We start from the raw sequence: 8,971 nt of genomic DNA, 5'->3' as shown, positions 1-8,971 counted from the left end.
TCTCTCTCTCTCTCTCTCTCTCTCTCTCTCTCTCTCTCTCTCTCTCCCTCTCTCTTTTTTTTTCCCTAGGCAATGGGGTTAAGTGACTTGTCCAAGGTCACACAGCTAGTGTCAAGTGTCTGAGGTCAGATTTGAACTCAGGTCCTCCTGACTCCAAAGCTGGTGCTCTATCTACTGTGCCACCTAGCTGCCCCTGACAAATCTCTTAACTTCTCTGCCTCAATTTCATTATTTGTAAAAGGAGGATAACAATAGCACCTACCTCGAAGGGTAGTTGTGAAGATAAAATGAGATAATATTTGTAAAGCACTTTGTTAATCTTAAAGCCCCGTGTAAATGCTAGCTATTATTATTACTTATCTGTCTATCTATCTATCTGCATTGGCAGAGAGTAGAACTCCCCACACTGATTTTAGTTTTTTAAAAATGACACTACAAATTCCTTGAGGGGAGGAATGATGTCTTTATACTTTTTTTTTTAATGCTCTGCAAGACTGTAGTAATTATTTAATAAGTGCTTGTTGAATTCAATTCAGCCCTCAGTTGTAACAAACCTTATTTGCTAGAACAATTACTCATATAATCATGGTTACTCATTATATTTCTAATAGCTTATGGGTATTTTGGCCTCCTTACTTTACTGATGCTGTTCCCTTTCCTGTCATGTCCTCCCCTGCCTCCTTGCTCTTGGCCTTTCTAAGGTCTAACCCAGGGTTGGGGAACCTGTGGCCTCAAGGCCACATGTGGTCTTTTAGGTCCTTAAGTGTGGCTTTTTGAATCCAAACTTCAGAGAACAAATAAAGTTTGGATTCAGTCAAAGAGCCGCACTTGAGGACCTAAAGGGCCACATGTGACCTTAAGGCCGCAGGTTCCCCACCTAGCTCAAGGCCTACTTCCTAAATGAGGCCTTCTCTGACTGCCCAGGCCACCAGGAGCTCCCCTTCCATTCAACTCCTGTAGCCCTTTTTGCAATGGGGCATTTAGCACATGCCACCACATATGATTATGTATCTTTATATGTAGCTATGTCCTGTCCCCTAGACTAACTCCTTGAGAGCTGGGAACCTAGTCTTATACCTTCTAACACCCTCAGGGTCGAGATTAAATGATAGGAAATCCATAATGGGGGGAGGGCTAGTTAGGTGGTGCAGTAGAAAGAGTGCCAAGCCTGGAGTCAAAAGGACTCATCTTTCTGAGTTCAAATACGGCCTTGGACACTAGCTGTGTGACCTTGGGCAAGTCATTTAACTCTGTATACTTCAGTTTCCTCATCTGTAAAATGAGATGGAGAAGGAAATAGCAAACTAATCTAGTATCTTTGCCAAGAAAATCCTAAATGCGGTTATAAAGAGTCGAACATGACTGAAATGACTGAATAACAACAAAATCATGATATGGTGATGGCTTGGGATGTAGTGGATGACCTTGATCTTGATCGTGGAGATAATAGAGAACCACAAGAGTTTCTTGATATAGTCAGACTTACAATTTAGGAAAATCATTTTGGCAGCTGTGTGGAGAGTGGATTGGAGTGAGGAGAAACTTGAGGCCTATCAGAAAGCCTCAATAACAGTAATAGTAATAGCCTAGTTGAGAGGTTATAAGGTCTTGAAATAGGGTAGTAGTTGTATGAATGGAGAAAATAGGATGCATGTAAAGGATGTTGTAGAGAAAGATTTGTGTAGAGAAAGATTAGTGGTTTCCTTGATGGTAACAGCGAACTTCAGAAGACGAGAGGGTTCAGGGAGAAAAATAATAACTTCTGTTTTGGACATGTTGAGTTTGAGATGTCCAAAAGGATAATCTGTTCAAAATGTTCAACAGGCAGTCGGTGGGACTGGAAGTAGAGAGAGACTTGGGTTGGATAAATAGATCTGGGAATTATTTTCTTTTTTCTTTTTTTTGGCAATTGGGGTTAAGTGACTTGCCCAGGGTCACACAGCTAGTAAGTGTAAAGTGTTTGGTCTGAGGCTGCATTTGAACTCAGGTCCTCCTGACTTCAGGGTCTGTGATCTATCCACTGCGCCTCCTAGCTGCCCCTGGGAATTATTTTCTTGCAGATGAGAATTGAACCCAAGAGGGCTAACAGGATAGATCACTGGGTGAGAGTATGGAGAAAAAAGAAAAGAGGGCCCAGGACAGAGCCAATAACCTCTAATGGATCCTTTGCCTCTAGGACCCAAAATAAACTCCTCTACTTGGCTTTTAAAGCCCTTCACAACCTGACCCCAATCAACCCTTCCAGACTTATTATATGTTACTCCCCTTCCCCAGTTCTCTAGTTCAAACGGGCCTTCTGGTGGTTCCTCACACATAACACCCATCTCCTGTCTCTGTCCCCTTTGTCCAGCTTATACCCTATGTCTGGAATGAATGTATTCTCTCCTTACCTCTGCCTCTTAGAATCCATTATTTCCTTCCAAACTCTACTTAAGCATCACCTTCTACATGAAGCCTTTTCTGATCCCCCCCCCCCGGCTCCCCCCCCCCCCCCCCGCCCCCATCACATTACTTTGTATTTATCTTGTTTGTATTTTGTAGATCCTTATTTATGTACTAATTATCTCCCTGACGGAATATATGTTTCTTCAGAGCAGGAACTCTCACTTTTCCTTTGCATCCCCAGCACCAACCACAGCCTGTGGTACGTCTTAGGTGATGAATAAATGGTTGTCAATTGATTGCTGGATAGATAATGGTAAATCAAGTTCTTTCTTTAGTCTGTCTGCCCTCCTTGCTACAGTTGAAGCCCCTCTCCTTTGGCTATACACCCTTGTCCTAAAAAAATCACAACCTAGAATAGGCTTAGGATTTTTTAAAAATCCATTCCTTTACCCTCACCCCTCGAAGGTATAGCTCTTTATATCTCCAGTCTCCAGTAACACAGTGACTTTCAAATTCTTTTATCTGGACCTATGATTTCATCAGGGGAGGGAATCTTATGTTGCCAATGCTGATCAGCAACTGTTGCAATTTATAGTCAAAGAGTTACCAGCAATTAAATGACTCGCCCAGAGTCACACAACCAGCATGTGTCGTAGTTGGGACTGGAACCCTGTTCTTCTCTGACTCCAAGTCAGTTAATTCTTACCTGGTACAAAGTAGGGGTTTAATAAATTAATTAATTAATAAATTTTCCTTGAATTGAATTGAGTTCTCTTTGTAGTAGAACCCTGCCTCCATCTTTCTCCGCTCAAGAATTGCCATTCTCCCGGCCCTCCCTGATTCTCCTCTTCAGTCTAGCCCAACCCAACCCAGGCCCTGCCCCCGCTTCATGTTCTTCACAGGACCCCTGTCCTGAAACATTCCTGATTTCTTCTGTCCACTGGGGTTCTCCTCCTTAACTCCCTCCGTAGGCCCTGGTTCCCCAGTCCTGGCCTTGACTCTACGTCTAGCTCTATACACCGTACCAATAGGGCAACTAGGTGTCACAGTGGAGAGAGCACCAGGCCTGGAGTCGGGAAGCCCTGAGTTCAAACACAGCCCCAGACACTAGCTGTGTGACCCTGGGCAAGTCACTTAAATCCTGTTTGCCTCAGTTTCCTCATCTGTAAAATGAGCTGGAGAAGGAAATTGTAAACCACTCCAGTATCTTTGCCAAGAAAACCCCAGATGGGATCATGAAGCTGAAATGAGTATGACTGCAATGACTAAACAACAAGCCTGCACCAAATCACCCTCGACCACCTCATTAAATCAGTGGGGATTCACTGAACTTGGGAGAAGGGATAAAGTGGCCTAAGCAGGGATCCCGAAGCCTAGGAAATCTCCACCTCTTCCCTTGTACCATATAGGTTCCTCTTTTAAAAAAAAAATCCAGAAATGCGTGTGTATTGTAACCACAGATTAGGAATACACAGGCAAAAAGGATGCTGGGCCCTGGGGACAATTCCTTCCCCACCTCTTCCTTTCATAAGCCTTTTTTTTTTTTTTAACATTTACTGTGCTCACCATACTATCCAAGACACTTGAAAGGAAGAAATGAAGCACAAAAGACACAGAGGTCTCAGGTATCAGTCTTCAGGGAGCTTTAAGGCCTGGTATAGACAACACAGACATATGAAATAATTAGGAAATAACCACAAGCCAAGATTAACTTGGTACAAACTATATATTAGGGAGGTGGTAACATGTGGGCTATGGACACACGGTTCAGGGACAGGAAGACACAGGGACACATACAGACCCCCGACCACAACTGTGGCAGGCCCCAGGTGATGGGCACATAATTTACCTTCTCTCTAAGGCCCCTGTTCCAGGGCTTCTGGTCCAATTCAGTCCAATTCAGGGAACGGTGAGAGTTCCTGGGCGGGTATAAGGAAGAAATCAGCAAGGGGAGGGAGAGTCACACACCAGCTTCAGTCACGCATCATCAGGCTCTGGGTTGGTTGGCACCACCAGGGCAGGGGGGGGCGCTTTATGTCCTGAAACAAATGGGCCTTCCCACCCCCACAACAGGAGCTGGAGCTGGTTGCCCAGGGGCTGAAACCCAAACCCTACCATTGTTTCCCACCTCAAAGCTATATTTGACTCTGTGTGTGTTTGTGTATATATACAGGGAATCTATGGTGTACGTAGCGGGGGTGGGGGTGCTAAATCCCATTCCCCAGATGCCCAGGATCATTTAGAAATAGCTGGCTCAAGACCAGTAGAGGATTGGGTGGGGAAGGAGGGGAAGAGAAGGGGAATAGGGGGTGTGTGTGTGGGTGTGTGTGTGTGTGTGTGTGTGTGTGTGTGTGTGTGTGTGTATTTGTGAGTATGGAAGAGGCAAAAGAAACAGGAGACGCAGAACTACCACTGAAGCTTGGCACTGGTGGTCCCTCATGCCTGGAATGTACTCCTTCCTCATCGCTGCTTCTTAAAATCCTGTTTCCTTCTAAACTCTGATAAAGTGCTACCTTTTCTATAAAGTCTTTCCTGATCATCTTAGCTGCCAATTCCCTCTCCATAAATTTACCTTTTATGTATTTTGTATAGACCTATTTATGTATATGCTATCTCCATCTTAGAATAGAATTTCTTTCAGAGGAGAGACTGTTTTATTTTTGGCCTTATATTTCTAGGGCTTAGCACAATGCCTGGCATAGAGTAGGTACTTAATAAATGCTTGTTAATTGACTGATTGATTGATGTGTACACATGTACTGTGACACATGTCAGAATTCTCACCCTGGTTCAGGCCCATGCTCCCTTCACTCCAAGGGTGTGACTCACTCTCTGACTGTAATATCAAGAAGTATAAAGGGAAAATGATACCAAAAGCACAGGTTAGGGATGTGCCCCAAATTTCTCTAATTCCCCCTAGTCACCTGTCACCTAGATCTGTCATCTAGGAATTTACCTTTTTTTGAACTGATTTTTTTTCCAGGATGGCTTCAAGGGATGACTTTTAAAATTGGTTTATTGATATCTTTTGTTTCATCTCCAAATACATTCTTTCTCCCTCCCCTCCTGAGAGCCACCCCTTGTAAAAAAGGATAAAAAGGAAAGAGGGGGGAAAAAGAGTTCAGCAAAATTAACCAATCCATCAACTGAATCTGACAGTATATGCAATATTCTCCTCCCACAGTCCTTCACCTCAGCAAAGGGGGAGGGGGGTGAAGGGAGTTATACTTCTTAAACCTGTTTAGATATTCAGCCTGAGCTACCTCTTTATCTCCACATGTTGCAGCTAGCATATGCATGTATCCCCCAGGACTTATTGGGGAGACACAGGCACAGAAGGCAAGTTTAGAGGGCCAAGTATTGACAGTTGGGGTACCCAGAGGCCTGGAGAGCAGTAGGCTGGTAGGCAGGAGCCTCTTGATGGGGAGAGTAGTGAAAGAAACTGAAGCATTCAAAATTGTCTGTAGTTAACTCACAAAATAAGAGAAAAAAAATAATCCTTCAACGGATCTGAATGAGATCTCATTCACTCCCTCCACTAAGATACATATTGTAACACATTCATGCCTGCCCATCCTGTGCAATTCTTGTTCATGTCCTTTTGTAAATCCCTCACAGGTGGCCAACCCAATATGCTAGAGGCCTTCCTTTGGTCATGGCATGGATCCCAGTGAAAACATGTGGGCTAGTTATTGATTATTTCTTGCTCTTCCTATCTTTTGACCAGCCCATCTTTTTGTTTTTTCCCCTCCTAGTTTCTGTGATGATATTCTTTCTGTCTTGTCTTTGTTGCAGCCTACTCATGCCTACCATGGCCCTCTCCATTGTCCTTTGGGTTAGGGGAAAGGAATTCGTATTTATTAAATTCCCTCACTGTGTCAGGAGCTATGCTAAGAGTTTTTACAAATGTTCTCTCATTTGACCCTCACAATAACCCTGTGAGGTAGGGTTATGATCCTTATTTTACAATTGAGGAAAGAGAGCCAGACAAAAGTGAAGTGACTTGCCCAGGGTCACACAGCTAGTAAGTGCATGAGGTAGGAAGTAACCTCAGGGTTTCCTGACTCCAGGCCCAATTTTATGCACTGCAGCACCTGGCTGCCTCTAAGGGTGAGTTCCATGCCTGTGGCATTCCATGATTCTAGCAGCCATACTCCATCCTTGGAAGACTACTGGTGTTAAGAAGATGGACCTTTGTTTCAGGTCAAAGTCTGATGTCATTAAGAGAACCTTGTCATTTCTCAAGGCAGTCTGGATTGCAAGGAGGTTTATTCACTGGAAGGTCAAATACTGAAGCTGAAGCTTAGATACTTTGTCCACATAATGAGAAAATGGGAGTCACTGGCAAAGAAGGATGTTGGGAAAGATTGAAGGCAAAAGGAAAAGGGGATAGCAGAGGATGAGATGGATAGATGTGCCATGGAAACAATGAACATGAACTTGGACACTCTTTGGGGGATAGTGGAAGACAGAAGGGCCTGGTGTGCTATGGTCCATTGGGTCATGAAGAGCTGAACTGACTAAACAACTGAATAATAACAAATGAAAAAGGTTATCTGGCCATGCTGCCTTCTTGTTACTTGACAAATCTGCTCTATTAGGGTCCATACTACTTATAAGTAGTCTGGCCCCATTTGCTCCATCATGGGCTTCCCCTATTCTGTATAAAGCCCAAGTCTCATTCCCTGGGGGGGGGGGGGAATTCTCATTTCCTGACTTCAGGGGACCCTCAGTCAGTTGGAAGAGAACCATAGTTCCTGCCTTCAGAGTGCTTCCGTCAACAATGATCAGTTAAAAACCATTTAAGTGCTTTTGGTATGTCAGAAACTATGCTATGTGCTGGGGATATGAAGAAAAGGCAAAACACAGTCTTGTCCTCAAGGAACATACATTTGAATGGGAGAAACAACACGTTTAAAAAAAAAAAAGTGAATGAGGCAGCTAGGTGGCCCAGTGGATAGAGCACTGGCCCTGAAATCAGGAGGTCCTGAGTTCAAATGTGACCTCAGACCAAACACTTGACACGTACTAGCTGTGTGACCCTGGTCAAGTCACTTAACCCCAATTGCCTAAAAAACAAACAAAACAAAACAAAACAACAACAACAACAAAACCCATGTATACAAGATTATAAGTGTAAATGGAATGTAATCTCAGTGGGAAGGCTGGTTGTTGTCTTTCACTCTTGAAGAGGACCAAAATGACCATTGCTGTGCTAGAGTCAAGTTTCAGTGTGTCTGACTGTGGCTGATCAGACCAATATGAGCTTGGAATGTTCTATCACAGGTTGGGAACAAATAGTGTGTGTGAATATTTGGGGTGGATTGTCTAAGTTTGCGTATTTTGAGTTTCTCTTGAGCTATTTCAATTCTGCTTTGCTCATAGAGCACAGCATCTTCTCTGATGTGGACACACCATGCTGAGTGGTCCTGTGCCAGTGTCTCCCATGTCACACAATCAATTCCAAAGTTCTTAAGAGAGACCTTGAGAGTGTCCTTGTATCGCTTCTTCTGACCACTGTGTGGACATTTGCCCTGTGTGAGGGCTCCATAAAATAATCTTTTTGGCAAGTGTACGTTTTGCATTTGAATAATGTGGCCAGCCCATCAGAGTTGCTCCCTCTGATGCAGAGTTTGAATGCTTGGCAGTTTAGTTTTGGGAAAGGATTTCAGTGTCTGGTATCTTATCCTGCCAGGTGATCTTCAGAGTCTTCCCAAGACAATTCAAATGGAAGTGATTCAGTTTCCTGGAATGATGCTGGTATACTGTCCAGATTTCTCAGGCATACAACAATGAGGTCAGCACGATGGCTCTGTAGATTTTCAGTTTGGTAGCCAGTCTGATACATCTTCTCTCCCATACTTTCCGTTGGAGCCTCCCAAACACTGAGCTAACTTTGGCAACGCATGAATCAACTCATCATCAACGTGTACATCCCTGGAGAGTAGAATAGGAAATATTAGAATATAATAATAATAATAGAGTAGGGAATGGGGAAACCATCCCCAAGTAAGAAGTGAGAGGTGGGCGGTAACTGGGAAAAGTCTGTAGAAGGTGGAATTTAAACTCTGTCTCTCTCTGTGTATGTGTGTGTGTGTGTGTGTGTATACATATATATGTACATATAATGTATGTATCTTTTTTTGGTACTAATTTTTAATTTAAAACCAATTTTATTTTCCAGAATAAAAATTGCATTTCCACTTCTTTACAGTACTAGTGAAGTGCGATGTTGTTCACACCTTTCCTTCTGCACACATTCACATATTCAGAATTCAAAATTTACATTGCAGCTCAAAAGTGATTTTTAAATTGCCATGGCACCCAACTTTGGTTCCCAATTCTGGTCCTTTGCTTTTTGCTGAATGTTCTGTTTTCTGGTGCATTTAGTCAAACTATTTAGTAGTGGGTTCAGAAGAGGCACCTCTGGATGGGGCTGCTCTACCACCTTGTAATTCACCAGCCATGCCTTCTGATGTGTTCCCTGCTCTCTGATATGATTAGTAATGACAGGGTTTTGAGCTGAATCTTAAAGGAAGCCAGGGAAGGTGGAGAGAAGGAAAAACATTTCAAGTATGGAGGACAG

This window comes from Vombatus ursinus, unplaced genomic scaffold, assembly GCF_900497805.2.
Source record: "Vombatus ursinus unplaced genomic scaffold, bare-nosed wombat genome assembly UNPS02014826.1, whole genome shotgun sequence".
Taxonomy (NCBI): domain Eukaryota; kingdom Metazoa; phylum Chordata; class Mammalia; order Diprotodontia; family Vombatidae; genus Vombatus; species Vombatus ursinus.
The sequence above is the reverse complement of the archived record's forward strand: the minus strand, read 5'-3'. Positions refer to the sequence as shown.